The following is a 23074-nucleotide window of genomic DNA, read 5'->3' as shown; positions in this document are numbered from 1 at the left end:
GGCTAAAATATGGTTACCCAGGGGTACTTGGATTGGTGGTGGGAGTGGGGAGGCGGGGGAGAGGAGGGTGGCATCTGTCCTGAGTGATCTGCTTAACGGGGTCAGAGAAGTGGGACATCTGGGTGGCTCAGTCGGTTGGGTGTCCTACTCTTGGTTTTAGCTCTGATCATGATCTTGGGTCATGAGACTGAGCCCTGTGTTGGGCTCCCTGCTTAGTGGGGCATCTGCTCGAGATTCTCTCCCTCTGCCCCTCCCCCCAGTCACATTTGTTCTCTCTTTAAAATAAATCTTAAGGGGCGCCTGGGTGGCTCAGTGGGTTAAGCCGCTGCCTTCGGCTCAGGTCATGATCTCAGGGTCCTGGGATCGAGTCCCACATCGGGCTCTCTGCTCAGCAGGGACCCTGCTTCCTCCTCTCTCTCTGCCTGCCTCTCTGCCTACTTGTGATCTCTGTCTGTCAAATAAATAAATAAAATCTTAAATAAAATAAAATAAATCTTAAAAAGACAAAAACAAAAAATAAAAACAAAAACAAACCACGGTAGGGAAATGGAGTAGAAGGTCCTACTCACTGTGCAGCCCCTCTCTCGTGTGTGAGACCCAGGAGACCTGTGGTTTGGGGTGGACACAAGGTGTGTGAGGGAGGCTCGGTGCGGGTGGAATCTGCGGCCAGAAAGTCCCTTCCGGCCACGGCCTGGACCCTCCCAGGGCACTGGCAGCTCTCTTCGAGCTCCTGGCACAGCTGAAATATCGGCCCTCAAAGGGAGCGTTTTCTGGGTCCGCTTGGCTATGTCTGGCCTAAGGAAGTAAGGGAGACACCACCCACCAACCTCGGAAGCATTTCAGGAGAGCAGCCTGGAGCTCCAAGGGCCCTAATTCCACCGATCCTTAAAGGTGCAGAGCCCAGGCCTGTCGCTGAGCCGGGGGGTTGGCCACTGTCTGGTGGACGCTCTGTTGCACGGTGCCGCCCCTGCTGCAAGGTGCTGCTCCTGTCCTGGGGCTGGGGCTGGCGCTTTTCAGAGTCCCCCCAATGCCATCTTCCAGGGACATCAACCTCATCAACAGTTGGCCAGACCCTTCTAGGCTGCTCACTGTGTGTAGATAAACATTTGGTACACACATGGGTGTGTGTGTTTGTGTACATGTGCATGTTTTTATATATACATATACACATATATATATACATACACATAAACATATGTGTGTATATACATGTGCATGCTTTTATATATGTATATGTATATATGTGTGTGTGTGTGTATATATATATATATATATATATATAAAGATCTTTTTATGAAAACAGCATTATATTACTATACAACTTGCTACTTCCTTGGACGGTGTTCGATGGCATCTTTCCGTGGCCACACTAACTTATTTTAAACGCCTCAGGAGATGCAGATACCATTTGGTGCCTGACGCCTGGCGGGCTTTTAGCAGGGGTGGGTGAAGCTGATGGTGTCTGTGATACTGTCTCCTCTCCAGGCAGAGCCTCACCTGGCCTTGAGCACCGAGGCTGGGGCTTAGTCTGTCTTTTCTGGAAGGTGGTGCAGTTTTCTATCTTGTTGTTCATCATAAGGATGTGAATCTGCCCTTGTTGGTGTGCAGGCCGAAGTGAGAGGCGCTCTGGTGCAGGTAAGGCAGCCAGTGAGCCAGCCGGCTAAGATGGGGGCCAGGTTCTCTGCGCGGGAGAGTGGGTGGGGATCTCTCTGTCACTGGCCACTCTAGAGCTGTGCTGCTGAGTGCGGGGGCCACAGGCTGCCTTGAACTGTGGCTGGTCTCAGTCGGATGTGCTCGAAGTACGGAATACAGATCTAAAGACTGAAGGGGAGACAAAAAATGTGAAAAAGCTCATTTGTTGTGTTGTATCCCGATTACATGTGCAGAGGCTGACATCTTACGTTAATTTCACCTGCTTATTCTTATTTTTGTCAGTGTAGCTGCTAGAAAGTTCTTGTTCGCTTCCCTGGGTCCCATTGCTCCGTGCATTTCTGTAAGGAGTGGGGAGGGGGGGGCGCCTGGGTGGCTCAGTGGTTAAGCCGCTGCCTTCGGCTCAGGTCATGATCTCAGGGTCCTGGGATCGAGTCCCGCATCGGGCTCTCTGCTCAGCAGGGAGCCTGCTTCCCTCTCTCTCTCTGCCTGCCTCTCTACCTACTTGTGATTTCTCTCTGTCAAATAAATAAATAAAGTCTTTAAAAAAAAAAAAAAAAAAGGAGTGGGGAGGGGGGAACTGCACCTCCCCCTTTCCCCTGCAGATGGCACTCGCGACACACAGGCCCCAAAGGACAGCTAGAGAAACCATGTGCTCTGGGCCCCATGGGGCTGGGAAGCCACGGAGGCCTCCATGGCACCCTGCTTGGGAACCACTTCATGGTGTTCTCTGGCTCTCCCGTGTGGGTCAACTTCCCTCCAGAATGCAGTCGGGTCTTCCTGAGCTGAGCTTTGTCTGGAGTTACCGCATGTTTCACGGAGCATAAGTGGTTTAACCTGGTGGTCCTGCATCCGTGTTGTGAATATGCCCCATTCCTCCCCTTCCCTGCTGGGGACACTTGGGTGGGTCCTGGTGTGGCCATTCTTTGAAGTGCTGCCAGGAACGTCTGATCCGTGTTCCTGGGCACGTGGGCATGGTCCTCGTAGGGGAAGTTTGCGTAAGTTGGAATTGCAGCGTTGTGGGGAGTGCATATGACCCAGCAGGTGATGCGGGACTCCCACGGTGGTCGTGTGGGACCACTTCTGCTCCGCCTGCCATGGGCAGGGCCCCTCTTGCTTCCAGCCTCTTCTCCAGGGCTGTTTTGAAGGGGAGGCCTGTGGTGTTCCTAGTTTCCAGGCTTAGGGGCCTTGGGGAGTGTCAGCTCCCAGTATTCCAGTCCACCCGGATGCTGGGCGCCCCTGGGAAGTGGGGAGGGACCCACAGGGGCCTCGGGTGAGAAGGCATGGGAGAGGCAGAGGTGGTGATGGGCATGGGTGGTGAGGTCACTGGCTGCCAGGGTGGGAGAGGCAGGGTGGGTGGGGGGCCGGACACACCCCTCTTGGCCTTGCCCTCCGGCTTTGCCTGGGTTGGCCTTCCTCCACACCTGCTTGGTTTACTTGCTCTTTGATTGGCTGGTGGTGGGGGACAGTGGCTCCTCACTTTAGCCCATGCATGCCCGGTAGGGGTGATGTTGCTCCCAAGGGGGCTAGAATTCCTCTTACGGGTGAAAAAACTTAGACGTACCGTGGTTGCGGGCATTCTGAAGGGCCGTAGTACATAAACAGGGTGGGGTGCTGGGCACCTTTTGTTTCTGCCTGTGCTGGGTGTGATCCTTGTGTTTCTTTGGGGTCACCCTTGTCCACCCCAGCACCTTGGCAGGTACAGGCCTGGGCAAGGGACTCAGGCTTGGCCAGTCTGAAGCATGCAGAGCTCCTGGCCACAGTTGCTGGGGTTGTGATCTAAGTCGGCTGGTGAGTTAGCCCAGGATTTTCCAGAACCTTTAGGAAAATGGCCGGTGAGGCGTAAGCCAGGAAGTTCCAGTGGCCATCTCTGGCACCCCAGAGAGAATCCTGATCGAAGGTCAAAGCGGAGTGTGGAGATGGGGAGAGAGAGATTGTGGTGACCTGATTAGAGCATCTGGATCTAGCACTGCCTGAAGCCGACGCCTCCTCTGGCCTTTTTGGAAAAAGTGGGCCATTGAATTAGGAGTTTTGTGAGCAGTAGAGCAAGGGGTCCGGGGGTACCTCAGCTTCCATCCCTCCAGCCTCCGAGCTCTCCCTGGCTGGTCAGCCATGTGGGCTTCTTTCTGAGATATGCCCACTGGGGAGCTTGCCCCAGGGTTCCCCTGTCTTTACATGCTGATAGGTCCCCATGCTGCCCTTTTCAAAGGGCAGAAAGAGACCTCCACAATGGCCTTCAGCTTAGCACCACTGGCTTTCTCCCTGCTCTAGAATGTGTTGGAAAGCACCTCATTTAAGCTCAGAGGGAACTGCCCACAAAGGTTTGCCAGAGCCGTCTCGACATAGAATGAGCTGCCTGTCACTAGAGATGACCCACAGAGGCTGGCGGACCTCCTTCTGGGGAGGCTGAAGAAGGGGCAGCAGCAGCCAGAGGCCGGGGCGACAAGAAGCCTTGAATCCTTCCTGAGGCTGCTGACGCGGAGTCAGGTCTCCGTGCTTCTGGTCCGTGGGACGAGCCCAGGGGCTGGTCCTGTGTCCCCACTGACAGACACAGTTAGTGCCACAGTCCCTGCTTGTGGAGGCGGAAGCTGAGGCCCTGTCCTTCAGGCCTCCGATTCCGCCCGGCCTGTGACCTCCTGCTCCAGGTCCGGGGCTGTTACTGCCAGGGCTGGAGCCCGGCCGGGAAAACCACAGGCAGAGCTACACGCAGGTGTGTAGACGGCCGAGTAGCGAGGAGCCTGGAAGGAAGGACATCTGATTGTCACAGAGCATTTAGTTAAGTGTCTTCTCAGTATCTTAGGATGAGACTCCAAACAAGAGTTATTTTTTTTAAAGTACACTTGTGCACCCTGCCCACAGGTGTGTGAATTTGGAAGATTCCAAAAAATGAAAACCTCCCGAAAGTACAACTTCAGGGGTGCCTGGGCGGCCCGGTCGGTTAAGTGTCCAACTCTTGATTTTGGCTCCGGTCCTGATCTCAGGGTCGTGAGATGGAGGCCTGTGTCGGGCTCCGCATTGAGCCTGGAGCCTGCTTCCCTCTTTCCCTCTGCCCCTGGTCCCCGTCTCCTGCTTGTACTCGCTTGTGCTCGCTCTCTCTCTCTTTCAAAAAAATAAGTATAGCTTCATTAGTTCACAAACAGAAACCAACCCAAGTACCCCAACATCCTCAAGCCTGCGGGCAGCTGTCCCCTGAGTCCCAGTGCCCAGGGAGGACCCCTTCTCGCTCACAAGACTAAATCACCGCCCAGAGGTCTCTGCGTAGGGAAGTTTCCCACCGCCCAGACTGGGGCTGGCCCAGTGACAGCTCCCCCAGTTCCTTCTGCCTCCCCTTAGGATGCAACACATCCAAGGTGCGTTCTGCTCCCCCTGAGGTGTTTTATCTAGAAGGGGTCAGGGCAGGGGGCTCCCATCCCTTTGGCGGTGAAAGCAGTGCCTTCTCTGGGCCACCACACGTGCGCAGCTGTCTGCGACCTCCCCGTGGCATTCCCTCCTGGGGGCCAGCAGGGGGTGGCCTCATTTCACCCTACACACCAGCTTACACATGCACACACGCATATCCCTACATACCAGCTTACACACAGGCATACCCCCTACACACTGGCTTACACACACACACACACACCCTACATAACAACAAATACACATGCATACCCCCCTACACCGGCTTACACACACATATCCTACACACCAGATCACATACACCCTACACACCAGCTCACACACACATATCCGCTTACACACATACCCTACACACCAGCTCACACACACACACATTTTGATCTGTGGAAGAGTGGCAGGCACTCAAGGGGGGCATCCCAGCCTCCCCAGCACGGAGGGGGTGCTCAGGGCTGTCTTCTCTGGCATTGCAGACTGTAGACCCCAGAGCAGGGTGGGGGGTTGGGTGTGTCTCTGGCGGAGAGCCCTGAGCCAGCCCTAGCTGGAGAGGGGCCGTCAGAAGACCGTCTTGGGGCTCTCCCAGCTGAAGGGCCAAGCCAACCTGTCATCTAAGACAGTCACGGTCACTATGACAACTCACTGCTCCCCTGGGCGGGACCCCAGGGGAAGGTGCAGCCTGGCCTCCTCTCTGTTCTCCTCCAGGTTCACCCCTGGGCTCTTCCTTCCTGTTCTCACACCCTCCCGGCGGTCTTGGGCGTGGCGCCTCCGCCCAGGTCTGGCAGGGTCCGCTTTCATTTTCCCTTCCCCCTGCGCTGCCTGCTGCTGCGGCCGCTAGAGGGCGCCCTGCGCCGGGTCCGGGGAGGGGCCGGATGCACACCAGCTCACGGGTGACCTCTCTGTCCCACACACTCACGCCCAGGTCCCACACTCACACCAGACTCACGCCCAGGTCCCACACCCTCACGCGTATATATCCAGGCCACACACGCACACACATATCCACACGCAGGCTCCCTCCCAAACACACTCACACCCAGGCCCCCTCAGACGGCACACATGGGCCTGCTGGCACACTCACACTCACGCCCGCCCAGCCCACATGCCGGCCACACCCGCTTGCGTGCCCGCTCTTCCTCGCAGCAGCTGTGTGTCTGTGCTGGGACTGGGGCAGCAGGCCTGGGCGTCCGGCCTTCCCTCCAGGCCCTCGCCATCCTCTGCTGCCCCCACAGGCAGGGTCACCAAGGCCTGGGAAACATGGAGGTGCTGGGTCTTCGGGTTTCGCTGCTGCTGCTGTGGCAAGAGCCTCCTGGCCGCTGGGGCCCCCGGAGTTAAAGCAGGTGGAGCAGCCTCACATCAGCTCGCCAGGCCTTTTCCCCTTTTCCATCTGGCACCTTCTCAGGGGAGAGGAGCCTGAGACCCTCGAGTCTCCGAGCTTGAGGGGGCCTCCCAGCCGCACCTGCAAGCACAAGAGGCCGGGTGCCCCCTTGAGGAGGCGGCCCTCCGGGCCCTCCAGCCCCCAGGGCCCTGTCCCATCTCCAGGCCTTCGTTCACGCTGTGCCTTCCGCCTCTGCCGCCGCCCCTTCCTCACCCGAGTCCTGCTGACTTGGAGGCCTTCCCTCATGAAGGAATTCCCAGAGTCCTCCACATGGAAGGGCCGTGAGGGCACCCCCCGGGCTTCCTGTGGGGAGCTCGGAGGAGCAGCCGGACGGTCTCACGGGCAGGAGTAACCTGTGGCCAGCGGAAGCCCATGACAGAGCCCACGCCAGGGCCCAAACACACCTCACCTCCAGGAGAACTACCAGGCACTCTCTCGGCTTCCCCTGGCTTCTTATTTTCCAAACCATTCGTGAGGTTTCCAGAATAGAAAACAATTGCACGTACCTGTCCCCTGGGGCCAGACCTGGCCAGGCTTCCCCCGTCGGTCCCTGACGTCCTTCGCAGCGAGGAGCGTCGGTCCAGGACAGGCAGCTCCATGGGCCTCTCTCGAGACCGCCTCGTTGGTCTGGGCCGCTTCGCCGGCCTCCCCTCGGCTCTCAGGACACTGACCCCCTTGAGGAGCCTAGGACATGCGCTTTACCTGGTGCTTCCTCGTGATGTGACCTGGGTCGCACACTGTGGGCCGGACTGTCACAGAAGTGCTGCTCAGGGCGTCCTGTCAGGAGGCGAGGGGTGTCCGTCTGCCCCGCTGTTGGTGGTGGCAACGTCAGTTACGATGGTGAGTGTCTTAAAGTTGTGCAAACTTCCGAGCTTTCTTCCCTTTGGGACTTATGACCCTTTGTGGGGGCTACATGGAGGCTGAGAAATCCCTCTCCTCGCTCTGCTTCTCTGCTCTGATGTCTGTTGCTGCTTCTGTGATGCCTGCCGAAGCCATTCCATCTTTGCGTTCTTACGCTTGTTGTTGGCAATCTACAGTAAAGAAGAAGATTTTCTTCTCTCCACTCACTTCAACCAGTGTGGATGTATGGAATTCTGTTTAGTTTGATGGGTTATAATCTGTTACCATCAGAATTTATTTTGAGGCTCACAGCATCCCCGATGTGGCCGGTGGCCGTCTTTCCAGCTGGTGGTGTGGCTTTTTGGCCCATCCCGTCATTCTTGGAGCCCCTCCTTAGTTTTCTGGCACAAAACAGTGTTTTGCCTCAGCCCTGGAGCTGGCCATTTCTTGAGGAGCCCTGGTTCCTTTTAGTGGATAGTGGTGGGTAGAATCGAACTCCAGTGCACTCGATGCTCTTCCCATGCCTCTGGGTGTCACTGCTTTCTGACCCTCTCCGTGGACGGAGGTGGGACACGTATGCATGCGTGACCTCGTGCATTCACACATCCGTCCACCGGAACCTCTGCATCTGTGTCTCTCAAAGACAGCACGTTCTCCCCGCCACCTCGGACTCTAGGCCGACAGCCTGGGATTCAGCCCTGCTGATGCCTTTGCAGATTTGTACCTTTCTTTTCTTACGGGGAGAAACCTGGTTTACATTATTCTCCCTCCACTGGTGTGTTTGCTCGGCCCCCTTGCATGTAGCCAGCCTGACCTTGCCGGGCCGCTGAATGCTGTCCTACCTGCTGCCCCAGAGCCTCCTGACCGGGGGCCCCGGCCCCCCTCCCAGGCCTGGGTGCCATGGGCTCCCTGCCCACAAGGAAGGAGGGAAGACCCCAGACGCTGGCCGCCTCGTCTGCCTCTCTGCTCTCTCCCTCCGTGCTTCTTGAGCGAACGGGTGGGTCTTTGCAGTTTCACTCTCCCCACAATGCCCGGCACGTGGGGGGCACTCTGCGTTTGTTAAACTGAGTGGGAGAGAGGCCCTCCGGCTTCCCAGCCACTTTCACGTTTGTGGCCCCTTCCGGCCCCATGGTAGGCAGAGAAAGTGCTGTTTTCGGGGGACGGAGTGGACTCCTCCACGGTCCCCACCCCAGGCTAGGAAGGCAGCTCCCAGGAAGTTGCCAGCACGTGTCCTAGCTGTCCCTGCGCCTGGATGAGTGCCCTGCCGTGTCATGTGTGTGCTCATATGGGAGGAGGGACCCTTCGATGCTGCTCCCGGGCCCTCACCTGGGGTTGGTGCTGCAGGGACGGAGCCCATGTTCCCTGGAGAGGAGTCCCAGGCTCACACCCTGGCCCAGCCGCTTTCCAGCTGGAAGAGCCCAGCTTTCTCATCTGTAAAGTGGGGATTGGGACAGGGAAGCTTCCTTTGTGTCCTGAGCACCTCTGATACAGGAAGGGCTCAGTAAACACACAGCTGCAGAGAGAGGTCAGTGGAATGCCTCGTCTCCTCATCTGCACAGCCCAGCAGGGCCCGTGGCTGCTGGCCTGACCCTCCAGAGGCCCAAGGGCATCCCTGAAGTCAGGCTCAGCCAACCCCCTTCATTCTGGGTAGGATCATGGGGGTCGTGCGCTGGGATGAGTCACGGCACCACTTTGAAAATTTGCCCCTAGAGAACGTAACCAGAATGTTCTCACAGGCTGGCTCCTGGCCTTCCCTTTGTGTGGGGGCAGGGTTGGCCTTGCTCAGAAGTTTATGGCCTTGAGGTGGGGGGAGGGAAAAGTCCAGGTACGGCCACGATGGTCTCTCTGGCTGCTCAGGCAGGCAGGGCTTGGCTAGCCTCACCCCGAAGGAAGGATGCTTGATGGGAAAAGTCGGCTTTTCTTTAAAGAGGATGCAGTTGGCTGTATCCCAGCTTACTGTGCGGGGAGGAGCAGGTGGTGCTCCCAGCCTCTCTGACCCCCATGCCAGGAGGTTGACCCACTATTGCTCGGCGGCCTGCTCCTGCCGCCCAGAGTGCATCCGGAAGGCAGCTCGGCTTTGCGAGCAGCTCCTGAGTGCGCAGCGGCGTGTGGGGAGAAGAGTCCCCAGTCCGGTGCTGGGCGCGGAATGTGTGTTTGACGCAGAAGGCAGGGGGATGAGGTGTCCAGGGTGAGGACGGCAGCACAGGGGAGCCCCTGGCCAGCAGGGACTGTGTTTGCTCCATGTCCTACACCAAGAGGGCACAGGGCTGGACACACTGCAGGCTCTGAATGACGGAGTTCAGGGATTGGGGCTGAGGACCCAATTGGGCCTGGGGTGTGGAGCCTGGAGACAGCTGACTGGCTAGAGCAGAGCCCTTTGCTGCAGCAGGATTTCTTTAAAGGCCCCAAAGCATGACTGAGACGTGGTGGGCGGCAGGAAGAGGCCCGAGGCAGGGTCACCTTTGTCTCAGGAGCAGATGCCCCTCATAGGACTACCTGGACGGCCACTGCTGGGGGATTCGTGTTGCTGTCTTGCCCTCCCCTCCACCCCATGCTGGGGAGTTCAGCACCTGGAGGCAGGCGTCAGGCTGGCCTGGGTCTTCTCTACACGGCTCTGTAGCGTTTTCTCTGGTCGTTGAAATGTGGGATTGTAAAGAGAGCTGATGGCAGGGAGGGGGCAGTGGTGGCCTGTCAGAAGCGGCACCAGGATGGCAGGAGGCCCGCATGGGTGTCTCTCACCCTGACCAGTCCCAGCCTGGGCGCAGGGGCCCGGGGCAGGCACGTGACCCTGCGTGGGCTCGTTTGCCTCTCTGTTCTCCGTCTGCATTTTACAGATGACACGGCTGCCCTTCAGGATGCTTGGGTACAGGTGAGCTGCCGTGAGCCCTGTCTCCTCCCTTCTTGGTGCCTGACCGGAGATCGCTCATGGCTTTGGGCTTGGTCTGACCCAGGGCTGGGAAGAGCTCATTGATCAGGCTGTACACATCGCAGTGAGGCCTATGCTTCCAAGTAAAAACTTCCACGGAATCTGAGTGTTTTTTCATGTGCCCTGGTCTTTGGAGCCTGGTGGGTAAGCGCACAGGTTCTGGGACCTGCCCTGGGGGTGTGACGCAGCTCAGCTGTTCACCCTTGGGTGGGTTACTTAACCTCTCTGGGCGTTAGCTTCCTCCCCACAGGTGGTAAGTCATGTCTTCTTCCTAAGGTTGTTGGGAAAACACAGATGGGGACCTCTTGAGCCAGACAAGATCTCTAATGGGATAATCTACCCTCAAAGCAACTGTATGGGACGGTTAACTCATTATTTCGGGAGGTTGAGTGACTTGCCTGGGTTCGCACAGCTGCTCAGAGCTGGCCTTTGAACCCGTGGTCCGGCATGAGCAGTGTTACCTGTGACTGCTGTCTCTCTGTCTGTTTCTGCACCATTTTAAATTAGTCCGGTGGACTTTTAAATCGAGTCAGCCACCAGGGACCTGTGCTGTGAAGTCCTGCTAGGCGGGCCTGGTGCTGGGAGGATTGAGTCACAGCAGCCAGAGGAGCTCTGAGCCGTAGGGCAGAAAAAGTGTGGGCTCAGCATCCTCGGGCAGGGGGGCCTCATGTCCCAGTTCTGCTCTGGTCCCCAGAAATTAGCGGGATCCAGGTGGCTTCCCGACCCGACCCCTAATTCAGCTGGAGCAGCTCTTGTCTGTATCGGGTTCCTTGTGAATTCCTAGTGTCCTAGCCACTGCTGCTTTGAAGCATTTAAAAGCTTCAGGGAGCCTGGATCTTCAGATTCTGTCCCCACCCCACTTGCCCTTTTACAGGTGTGGAGACTGAGACAGACCAGGAGCTGACTGGGGGGTTGGCAGGGCCCTGGCCGCAGGGCCCCCGAGGTGCCCTTCCCATCCCCGCCCGTGTGTGCAGCCCCGGCTCAGAGCCGAATGGGCCCCGCTGTCCCTCCTTGTCCCCCTGCTGTCCCTGCCCTGCTATGCCTCCCAAGGGGCCCCTTAGTCTCCCTCCCCAGCATTCCGCCCAGAGGCTTCATGGGTCTCATGGATACTGTGTCTGGGGGCTGGCAGGATCTGGGTCGCATGTGGAAGACATTCCTGGTTTTGTTCCGGCAAACCAGAACAAAGACAGCAGGGAAGAAGAGGTTAACCGGTTTAGAACCTGCCAGTGAAGGGGAAGCACCAGTGTCTTCATATAAAATAGCTTAAGGATATTGTATTTTTATTGGGGGGGGCAGAGGGAGGAGGAGAGAGAGAATCTTAAGCAGCCTCCAAACCCACCGTGGACTGGACTTCAGGCTCAATCCCACGACTGTGACAGCATAACCTGAAATCGAGTTGGCTGCTTAACTGACTGGGCCCAGGCACTGCATCATACAAAATAGCTTTTTTTTTTTTTTTTTTTTTGAGATTTTATTTATGTACTTAAGAGTGAGACGGGGAGAGGGAGAACGAGCAATGAGCAGGATGAGGGGCAGAGGGAGCCCAACATAGGGCTCAATCCCAGGACCCCGAGATAATGACCTGAGCTGAAGTCAGGTGACTGAGCCACCCAGGTGTCCCCCTATGCAGAATAGTTTAAAATAGACTTCTGCCCTGCCTCTCCACTTGCAGGAAGGAAGCTCACCAGGGCCTCCTAGTGTTCCAGATCCTCTCCGCAGGCCTGAGAACACCCCCACCCCTGCTCCCAGACCTAGGGGCAGAGGGCGGAATGTGTGGGGACGCCAAGGGAACCTGGGACTCCAGGGAGCTCAGCCGGCATGTCCTGGAGCCAAAGCAGAAGTCTCTGGAGGGTTCTGCGAGCCAGGGTCTGGGGAGGCTCAGGGTTTCAGGGCCACTCTGGAAGGGACCCTCTGAAGGCAGGCAGGGAGCAGGACAGGCCCCCATTTGGCAGAAGATTGTCGGGAATCTGAGATATTTAAGAACGAATCTTTCATTGCAGCTCCGAGCCGGGGAGTGGGTCTGATCCAGCAAGGGCTGGTTTGGACAGCGCCTCTTGATGGGCCATGCTGGAAGCTGTTGGTATCCTTCAGCTGCTGGGAGATGGGTGGGCTGGGCCGTGAGCAGCCGGGGGCCGGGACTTTGCCTCCTGGCTCTGCTGAGGGCCTCCAGGGGTTGGCTCGGGCTTTCTGATCTCTCAGACAATGACAAGAATAGCCATCTTTCTGGAATAATCCAGCACTTACCAGGTGCTGGCTGTGGCACTTTTCCTCCTTTGTGCAACCAGCTTGTAGGGTAAACATAGTTTTTAAATAGAAACTTGAGCATCAGGGACAGTAACAGCCTGGGAGTTGAACCTGGTGTGTCTGACTCCAGATCCTCTATTTGCAATCTAGGCTGAGCGTGCCCAGATTCAGTTTCCCCACCTGCCCTTTCTGGTCCCCTGCTGCTGAGAGAGGTCCTGGGAACTCAGAGCCTGGGAGTATTGTGGGGGCCTAGGAACACATTGGGGGTGTCAGAGCTGAATCCTCTTGTGGACGCTCCCATTCCAATTCCCCCTTCCTGGGTGACACCCCCACCCCCATGTGGAAGTCTAGGCCCACTCTGCTGTTGGCTCTTGCTTTTCCTACGGTCCACGGGCCTCGCCTCCGTGGACCCCACCACCGCCTTTGCCCATCCCAGAACGTGGTCTCCCATTCGCCCTGTCTTCTCACTGCACCAGAATGTTCTGTGTGAGGGAAAGAGGTGCGGGGCTGCAGGGCTCTGGTACACACATGTCCAGCAGCTTCAGGAGACCAGGCTGCCCTTCTAGCCCAAGAGGAAACAGCAGACAGGCCTCTATCACCCCCCTCCCCGGAGGCTGAGGGCCACACAGGTCTGCCTTGAGCCACACGGCTGCCCACAAAGGGTTTGCGATGCAGATCTGGAAGGGACCGGTGACGGTGCAGCTCTGGGGACCGGTGTGCCATTTGTTGGGAGACTCACACGTAGGGGGACCCTTGGGAATTCTCTAAGTCCTTTTCTACCCCATCTTACAGAAGAGTAAGCCTCAGTGTGGCTTCCAAAGTGCCTGGCTCTCACAGCCATCGGAAAGCTGCCTGGATCCCGCGGTCTGGACATGCTCCCCAGGGCACGTGCTCACTGCCTCTCAGTTCTTGCAACAGAGGCGTGGTGAAGGAAGGAAGCACTTCCTAAGAAGTTTGTGCTACCTTCCATGACATTTTAAGGCACTTGATTTCTCAAAATATTGTAGGGATTGAGTTATTTTTAGCCTGGCCTCACGGAATTGGAGAAGAGGGTTGCCGCAGCTTTGGCACACAGGCTTCTAGTATAGAATGCTTATTCACGGCCTCTTTTCCAGGGGAGCTGGATGATTTGAGGAAATGCGGCATGCCCCGAGGCATACCAGAGGGCCCCCAAGTGGTCCCTGTGGCTCACTGACTGTCTTGAAACCCAAATGCCACCCCCCTTCCCGAGCTCTGCAGGGTGCAGGTTGGGGATGGTGGAGGGGAGGCAGCAGAGCATCAGAGCTGCTGTCTGCATTCCCATCCTGCCCCAGTCCCTTCAGGCCCCAGTTTCTTTATCTTTAAAATGGGAGCAATGAGGGGTGCCTGGATGGCTCAGCTGGTTAAGCATCTGACGTGTGATTTTGGTTCAGGGTCGTGAGATCAAGCCCCACATCAGACTCCACGCATGCTACTTTCCTGACAGCCTCCTTGCTTGGCCTCCCTACCCCTGCCTGGCCTCCCCACACTTTCATGGGTCTTTCTATGGGCACAGCCCACCTGCGTTTTCCCACTGGGGTCCAGCTGTCTGCCTGACTCGTGCCTACCCCATAGGGACCTGAGGTCATGACTGACCTGGGAAGGGCACTGCCTGTCCCCCAGCCCCGGGTGCGCCCTCAGGACCACCTGAGGCCACATCACCCACACCCGGGACTGCATACCCCAGTCAGAAGCAGTCCTACCAATGGAATGAAGGCAGAGATGCCCCAGGAAGGCTGAGACTTTGGAGTCTGGGAATGAAGAGTCTTTCTGGGCTCAGGGCCTTTTTCTCAAGATGGTTAATGGGGTGGTGAGCGGCCTCCACACACCCCTGGCTACTGTTAGCGTCTAGGCCAGCGTCCCATTATGGTGGTCAGGATTCTTTTTCTGTTTTTTTAAAAAAAACTGATATTGACTTGTAACCTACAGAATAATGAACAGAACTTAGGTACACAAACTTAACACACTTATATTAAGTGTACACACCTGTGTAAGCAGAACGAGGCCAGCCTCCCCGACCCAGACCCCCTTGGGTCTCTTTCAGTTACTTTGCCCCCTGAGATAACCATGACCCTGATGACCTCTAACAGCAGAGATTAGTTTGCCTGTTCGGGAACTTCCTATAAAGGGAATCGTAGCACACGTACTCTTCTTTCTCATGGTCAGCCTTTTAAGGGAGGCATCTGCTGGCTGGGCAGCTGGACCATGTGGTGTTATCCTGGCATCGGTAGTGGCGTCTGTTTGGGGGTTATGCTTGGGGGTGTTGCTGGGTGTCTGTCCTCCCTCCATTTGATGGGAAAAGGTCCAAGGTATATAGGGCTCTGTGAGGGGCACTGCGTCTGCAGGGGGTGTCTCTCGGAGCAGTGTGCAGAGGAAGGGAGCCACCACTGGACTGCCACACTCTCCTGACCTTGGGTGGCCGCTAAGGGACAGGGTCGCTCTGTGCCTGCTGTGCCTGGAGCCGGGCCGAGGGCTGCGCGCATTGCGCCGTTCCTGGCAGCTGGCCACTCGCATTTATCAAAGGTCTGTTCTCTGCTAGGCCCCTGCCAGGCACTGGGATGTACCTGCCAAATATTTGCTCAAATTATTAGCTAAATAATAAGACAGTGAGTTATTTTGTTGTACTTGTGCCCGAGAAGTTGCCGGGAGAAGTCCGGAGCCATCCTAAATTCCTCTTCTGTCCTGTCCTGTGGCTGCCAAGTCTTAGGCTCTCCCGCCTGGAGATTTCAAGCCAGCCACGCCATCCCCTCCTCACCATCGCTGGCCTGGATCCCTTTCGTAACCCTCTGTTCCCATCGGCACACCTTTGGCCGCCCGTGGCTGACAGGACACTCCACCAGCAGTGGCCTCAACCCTCAGGGTAGTTATTTACCTAAGAACGCAGCCAACCATCCTCAGACTCACGGTAGGCACTGCTCTTAGGTGCGATCTTTGTCTTTCTGGTCCACCAGCCTTTGTATCAGCATAAATCCAAGTTTTTTAAGGCCTGAAGTTTAAGGAGCTTGGACAAGGGGGGCATTTGAAGAAAAAAAGAAATACAACATTGGGTTTTATGAATACAAAATTCGGTTCAAAAGAATTGAAAACATATGTTCAAACAAAAACATGGACACCAGTACTTAGAGCAGCGTTATTCATGATATCCCCAAAGTGGAAACAACCCAGATGTCCGTCAGCTGATGCAGGGAAGACAAAATGTGGCCAGTGTGGCCTCCCCACACAACAGAATGTTGTTCAACCATAAAAGAGAACAAGGTCCTGTGGGCAGGCCGTGCCACGGATGATCTTTGCAGACGTTGTGCGAGTGAAGGAAGCCAGATGCAAAAAAAGCCACATGTTGCGTTGTTCCGTTTATAGAAATGTCCAGAATAGGCAAATCTGTGGAGATAGAAGGTAATTCGTGGTTGCCAGGGGCTGCAGGGGAGCCAGGATTGGTGAGTGACTGCTTCATGGGTACAAGGCTTCCTTTAGGGTGATGAAATGTTCTGGAAGTAGATGGTGATGGATACGTAATGCAGTGAGTGTCCCAAAAGTTACTGAATGGTGGATTTGGTGTTATGTGAATTTTTTTTTAAAGATTTTATTTTTTTATTTGTGAAAGAGAGAGAGAGAAAGAGGCAGAGGCAGAGGGAGAAGCAGGCTCCTCAAGGAGCAGGGAGCCCAATGTGGGATTTGATCCTAGGACCCTGAATCATGACCTGAGCCGAAGGCAGACACTTAACCATCTGGGCCACCCATGTTATGTGAATTTTACCTCAATTTAGAAATGGCCTTTGAGGGGCACCTGGGTGGATCAGTGGGTTAAAGCTTCCGCCTTTGGCTCAGGTCATGATCTCAGGGTCCTAGGATTGAGCCCCGCATCGGGCTCTCTGCTCTGCAGGGAGCCTCCTTCCCTTCCTCTCTCTCTGCCTGCCTCTCTGCCTACTTGTGATCTCTGTCTGTCAAATAAATAAATAAAATCTTTTAAAAACAAATAAATAAATAAAATCTTTAAAAAAATAAAAAAGAGGGCGCCTGGGTGGCTCAGTGGGTTAAGCCGCTGCCTTCGGCTCAGGTCATGATCTCAGGGTCCTAGGATTGAGCCCCGCATCGGGCTCTCTGCTCTGCAGGGAGCCTCCTTCCCTTCCTCTCTCTCTGCCTGCCTCTCTGCCTACTTGTGATCTCTGTCTGTCAAATAAATAAATAAAATCTTTTAAAAACAAATAAATAAATAAAATCTTTAAAAAAATAAAAAAGAGGGCGCCTGGGTGGCTCAGTGGGTTAAGCCGCTGCCTTCGGCTCAGGTCATGATCTCAGGGTCCTGGGATCGAGTCCCACATCGGGCTCTCTGCTCAGCAGGGAGCCTGTTTCCTCCTCTCTCTCTGCCTGCCTCTCTGCCTACTTGTGATCTCTCTCTGTCGCGCACACACACACACACACACACACACACAACTTTTCCTCACATTCACTGACCGGGCAGGAGACAGACATACTTCCCCTCTCCAGGCTGAGACTCTGGGAAAGGGGCTCTGGAGGCCCAGCTTGGGGAGCGGGAAGCTGGGGTGGCAAGGAGGGGCCCAGCCTGCACGCACAAATCGGAGAGCTGAACTGCTTGCTCCCTGCTCTGCCACCACCTCTGTGCCCTGGGGTCATGTCCATCCTCAGCAGCGAGCGACCAGCCCTGTGCCCCACAGAGGGACGTGGACCAGGTGGGGTCCTAGAGCCCAGCTCCGGAGCCTGGCAGTCTGCATGAAGACCCCCGGTCTGCCACTGAGTAACTTGCAGTCTTGGGTTCTCTGTGTGACCTCGCTGTGCCTCCATTTCTACATAACCCATCTGTAAAATGGGACCACAGGAACCGTCACCTCCCCTGATGCTGGTTTTCACCGTCCTCATGCCTGCATCCGTGCCCATCTGTCCCTCGGAGTTCCCAAGGAGACAGCCCCTCCCCAGTTCCATCGCCCACCCGCCTCGGAGACCAAGGGGAGGGGAAGGCAGGTTGACCGATGACCAGCTGGCCTATCCCCAGAGGTGTGGGGTCCCCCTGAGTCCCCCCACTACCTCCCCGTGGGCCATTCTCTCACACTGCATGTTCCAGGGGCCAGCAGACTTCCCTCCCTCATCTCGGGGCAGGGAGGGCCAGCTCATGGGATATGGTCCTGAGAAGGAGATTCAGAACCACAGGAGCCAAAGTGGGTAGAGGGGGCCTGGAGCCCTGGGCCGGAGGAGCTGCCTTTGCCAGGGGACAGAAGAGCTGTAGTCTTCTGATGCCAGTGGTTCCCGCCGGGTTGGCCTGGCCTCCACGGGAAGAAAGACCACGGATGTAAAAGCCAATTGTGACAGGCATGGGAGGGGCCCAGGGAAGACCCTGGCAGGCGTCCTCAGGGAGCAGTGTGGCTTGGCCCAGATTGGGAAGGGGGGCGCGGGAGGGGGCTCTCAACTCTAGCCCCCGCTGAGCCCCGTGCTGGGTCCAAGGATGCTGCACCCCTGGCTGCCTGCTCTGAGGTCTTGTAGGTTGTAGGAGCACCCTGCAAGCAGGTCCAGAATCCTGAGGCCTAGGACCCTTCCCATCCCCTCCACCACTGGCGGGCACTTCCTGTCCTCTCCCCCTGCTCTGCTGGGCTGTCCTGTGGAGCCTTTCCTTATGGTTCCCCTTGTCACCCCATTTCCCAGGCTGCTGGGTAGGGGTTCCTGGCACTCTGTCACCCTGTCAGAAGAGGGGACCCTGCCCTCCTGCCCTCTGTGCCCCTCTGGTCCTGTGGCCTCCTCACTTGCCACCCTGGAAAGCAGGTTAATAATATTCATCAGCCCCCTGCAGAGGTAAGGAGAGAAAACCATGTCTTCCTGGAGGGGCAGAGCGTCATATTAACAGGCTGATGAGGTCCTGATCTCCTTGAGGGAAGAAAGGGGCCTGGGGATGGGGTGGTGGGGCTGCTGGTGCTCCAGCGGCCAAGCTGAGCACAGTTCTTAATCCTGGAGACACCGCTTTGCAGGCTGGGGCCCTGCTGCCCCTGCTCACCGCCAAAGCAGACATTTCTAAATCAGGCCCAGACCTACTGGATGCGTGGCCACCGTCCTTTGGAAAATGCCAGGGATCATGCGGACCACCCCCCTCCCCCTCCCGCCTCCTCTCCCCCTCCCTCCAAACCCCCAAATGCCCCTGAGCCTGCGAAGGACCAGCCCCAGCATTTTAACAGCCCGACCCTGAAGAATTAGGAGGACCCCCTTGCTGATTTATATGCTATACACTTGGGGTTTAATTGGAGCATAATTGTAATCCATATGCCTGTTAAGGTAATTACACTTATAAACCTAATATAATCCATAGATCAATGGGTTCTGAGCTAATTAAGGCAGCTGTAATTAACATTTACAAAAAACCTCACAATTACTGGGATATCCTTTAAGCTGGCCTTCCGAGCTGATAATGAGGCTGGCTCTGCGCTCTGTGGCCTCCGCAAGCTCTTGGCTTCTGCCTCTCAGGCCTCGAGTGCTCGTGCTCTGCCTCACAGGGGTGGGGTCCGAGCCCGCCATTTCCACCCTGGGGCTCTGCGGCAGGCACCTGGCTGATGACGGCAGCCCCAAGGGAGGCAGAGCCTCTGACTTGGCTGTCCCCAGGGCTCAGCTTGGGCTCTGGCTCCTAGACTCAGCTGGGCAGAGCAGCTCTTGGAAAAAGAGAATGAGAAATTCATGTGTGGAACTAAAAACCAGCCTCCGAAGTTTCTGGTGGGCGGGGGGGAGGGGTCCTACCCTCGGTCTTTCCTCCGGCCCCACCCCTGCACCTGCAGCCAGGCTACCCCGTGCCCTTTTCACTGCCCTGGGGGTAGAGGTGCCGTGGGACTGCCCTGCTCTTTGCCTGAGGGTGGGGAGTTGGGCCTAGTGGGTGTGGGGGGACTGCATGCAAGGATCGGGGGAACCCAGCCAGTGCCCAGAGGCCATGAGCCAGCCAGGAAATCTAGATTCCCTTCACTGCCTGTGGCTTTTGCATGGCCTCTAAATCCGTATGTCCAGAAAAAGGAACCTAATACAGAATGTTCCAGATCATACCCCCTCCTCTCTCCATCCCTCCCCAACCTCAGGAAAAGTCCAGTAGCTCTGCATGCTAGTGCCAGGATTCCTCCTGTTCCTGGATGTGGTCTAGTTCCTGGTAATATCAGCTTTGTGAGCTGCACAGAAGCCCGTCTGCCAGGACCCCCCCCCCCCCAAATCCAAATCTGGAGTGGGAGATAAGTGGCAGCTTCAGCAAGCAGTTACCCCTGGATTGGTGGGGGGGTCGGGGGAGAGGATTACGGAAGGCTAATCTGTCTGGAATCTGTCCTTTTCCTGCCCAGGGAAGCAGCAGCACTGTGGGAGGGACAGGGACCTCCTTTTGTCCTTGCAGCACTGTCCTCTGGGAGCCCGGTGCTCCTGTAGCCGGGTGGGGTTCCACTGCCCCCGGGAGCCCTCAGGCTGGTGTTAGGAGGGAGGGTGGCAGGGCTGTTACTGGCCTGAGCTACCTGGGCCTGGCTCCTGCCGCTGCCACTTCAGCTGGTCTGACTTGGGCAGGTGGAATTTCATTAACCACTTCAAGGCCAGTTTATGTAACGGGGCTACGATGGCTAAAATAATGTACATGAAGTACTTGACATAGAGGCCCATCTACAGCAGGCGCTCGGCTAATGCTGCTCTTGCTGTTGTCATCACTGTTGCTGACGGGAGCTCTGGAGGACACCGGGACAGATGGGTGCATGTGGGGGAGGGGCCAGATGAGACAGGCTCAGCTGGGGGCAGGAGTGGGGTGGAGGGTGGGGTCTCCACTATCCCTACGGCGCTGATTCTGGTCTGGTGTACGTCCAGTGCTGGCTCTTCTCCCTTCTTTATTTCTTCATTTCTGCACACCTTTCTGTCTCTGGACCCCAGAGACTTTGCACCTCTGGCCGAAATTGCCAGACAGGACTAGATTCTCCAGTGGAGGAGCGTGGCCCACAAGTACGTCTGTCTCCGTGGGAACAGGTGGTTGGTCAGGGGTGGCACATGCCTTAGGGAGATAGCGACAGATTATAGTAACAAGTGTTAGTACAGGTTGAGGACCTACTGTGCGAGACTCAGACTAAGCACTGTGCAGACTCATTTGCTGAATCCTGGCGGCAGTTCGATGCAGCTGGCCTTCTAGTCACCTTCCACAGATGATGAAATGGGCTCAGAGAGGTTGAGTCATTGGTCTGAATTTGTCCAGCATGGAAGTGGCTGGGCCAGGATTTGAACCCTGCCATTTTCACCACCACTGTGCTCTCTCTCCTACCAGCTCGCTCACTCTCTCCTGGGCCAGCCAGTGGGGTGGAGAGAGGGGATGGTCATGCAGATTCTTGGCCTGCGTGGAAGAGAAGGGACCCATCAGGCTCGGCTGGGCTGCATTCCCCACCCCGCTCCCTCCTGCTCCCTCCCTCTTCGCTCACTCTCACAAGGTGGCATCCCCTGGTGGGACCAGAGGGAGGAGCCTACAGAGCACTGGGGGAGGGCGCCCTCTCCAGGAGGAATGAGAAGTGCACCCGGAGACCTTGCCCAGGGCCTACTGGGTGGTGGTGGTGGTGGGGTCAGCCAGGCACCCCCCTCTTCTGGAGGGCCCTTCAAGGATGGGGACACCAGTAGACATGTCACCTGACCTTCCCACAGCCTAGGTTGGGAGGTACAGGGCCCTGAGGAGCGTGGATGGACCCCTTTCTCTGCATGAGGCAGCTTGGGGGCTGGCCTCATTGCTCCCCTCCTCTGGGACCACAGTCCTGCCCTGCCTGTCGTCCAGGGCCTGAATACTGGCATTTCATATATTATCCTATTTTCTGGTTGCCTCAAGGCAGGAGCATCTCTCTTGTGACTATTAGCTTCTTCTCTCAAAACTTTCATGTGATAATTATGATTTTTCTTGTTGACAATAAAACTATGGGCGTTCCCGAGCCCCCGTTCTGGGTGCACACGGAATTGCTGGGTCAGAAGATGGGTGGACTTCTCAGGCTTTTGGTGCTTCTGCAGAGTCCTTCCCCACGTCTGTGGCGCCCCATCCGCATGGACCACAAGCACTGTGCCTCGACATTCTCAGTGACAGGTCGTACCAGTGAACAGTGTCATCAGCCTCTCAGAAATGTCTCTGTTAATGGAAAAAACGCTAGCGCCTCTGATTACTAATGAGATTAAAGGTTTTTTTCATCTTCTTTGGTCACTAACTCTCTTTCCTTCTCTAAATTGCATATTTATATGCTCTTCCATTTTTATTGTATGTTTTGAAAACAAAGGCTTTTTTTTAAATGAGAAATCTGTATTTTGCCAAAGACGGACCACAGGGCCTGTGTCTCGTTTATTCCCTGGAGAAGATGCTTGTGTTTTGTTCTCTAATCTAATAAGATACCAGAAGATGTCGGCAGATTGCTTTGCAGCAGGTGAGGCTGGAGGCCGGCCTGCGTAAGGATCCTGGCCTCATCCGTGTCCTGGTCACAGCTCTCGTGACAGACCCTTCTCTGTGGTGGCCCAGGAGGAGCTGGACCCCCAGACCAGGGCTTCTTCCTTTTCTCATCCCCAGTGTCCAGGCCGAGGAGGTCCTGGCATGCGCTCCAGACCTGGTTTTGAGCTGCTGAAGGAAGGAAAGAGGCCCGCCAGCCACGACTGGTGGATCAGGGCCTGGTGCTCCACAGATGACAGCTGCGCGAGCCATGATGCTTGTGGGGCCCGCATGTGCACTGCCTCAGAAGCCCACGGGCGTGCCTTCAGAATGCATGCGCCCCAGCCCCCTTCATGTTGGGAAAGTGAGTCAGTGCGTAGCTACTTGTGTTTGCTTTGTGCTCAGATCGCCAGGAATTGGAGAAGCAAGAATACATAGCTAAGTGATCTCGTAGAGTAAGTCACTGTCCATTTTGAAAGTCCATTTCCTAGAGGAGGACCTGCGGTGCCAGTCGTGGGGTGGGGCTTGAACCTTGTAAGACTTCGCCGTTGCCCAGCCAGTGGGCTCACCACCATCCCACATGGCCATCGACGGGGCCAGGTGTCCTTCCTGTTCTGCAATGAAGCTAGGCCAGGCTGGCCCCGGGGGGCGAGGGCCCAGGAGTTGACTCTGGAGGGGTCAGAGGGGTGGGAGTCCCACTAGTTGGTCTGGGGCATGTTGCCAGGACACACGGATCACAGGCTGCCTGGGGAACTTACGGCACGTGGAGGAGTGGGTGAGGGAATCACAGAGGCAAGCAAGGGGCCCCCCTCCTCCCGTTGTGCCCTGATCCTAAGGATGACCGAGTGGAGCCTGTCTTCCTCCTTCCCCTGTCTTTTCTGTCCTGTCTTCCTGGTGCTTCAGGGTCATAGAGAGGCCCCCCGATGACTCTGGGTGACGGTCCAGGAGGCACAAAGCTGTGCAGGGGAAGCAACTGCATAGCCTCGTGTTCTCCTGCACCTGCTGGGACACATGCGCCAGGGGATGGGCCCAGTGGCTCCCTGGCAATGGACTCGGTGGCCTTTGCAGGGGGCAGAAGTCATGGTGACGCTTCTGGAACCCAAGCCCCGCATCAGGGAGGAGCTGGAAGGGCTTCACATGTCCTACCTAGTGGATGTGCTATCATGGCTGATGGTCCACCTTGTCCCTACGGAGCTTCCATCAACCCACACTCCCAGCACACTCGTGCGTAGCTCGT

General features: G+C 56.5%; 1 protein-coding gene across 2 annotated transcripts in view; it reads left to right on the top strand.

Moving 5' to 3' along the window:
• LHPP (phospholysine phosphohistidine inorganic pyrophosphate phosphatase) overlaps positions 1-23074 on the top strand; it is a 115752-nt gene that overhangs the window by 48390 nt on the left and 44288 nt on the right. The gene's annotated exons all lie outside the window — the stretch shown is intronic.

Source organism: Mustela lutreola, chromosome 4 (assembly GCF_030435805.1).
Source record: "Mustela lutreola isolate mMusLut2 chromosome 4, mMusLut2.pri, whole genome shotgun sequence".
Taxonomy (NCBI): domain Eukaryota; kingdom Metazoa; phylum Chordata; class Mammalia; order Carnivora; family Mustelidae; genus Mustela; species Mustela lutreola.
The sequence above is the reverse complement of the archived record's forward strand: the minus strand, read 5'-3'. Positions and strand labels throughout refer to the sequence as shown.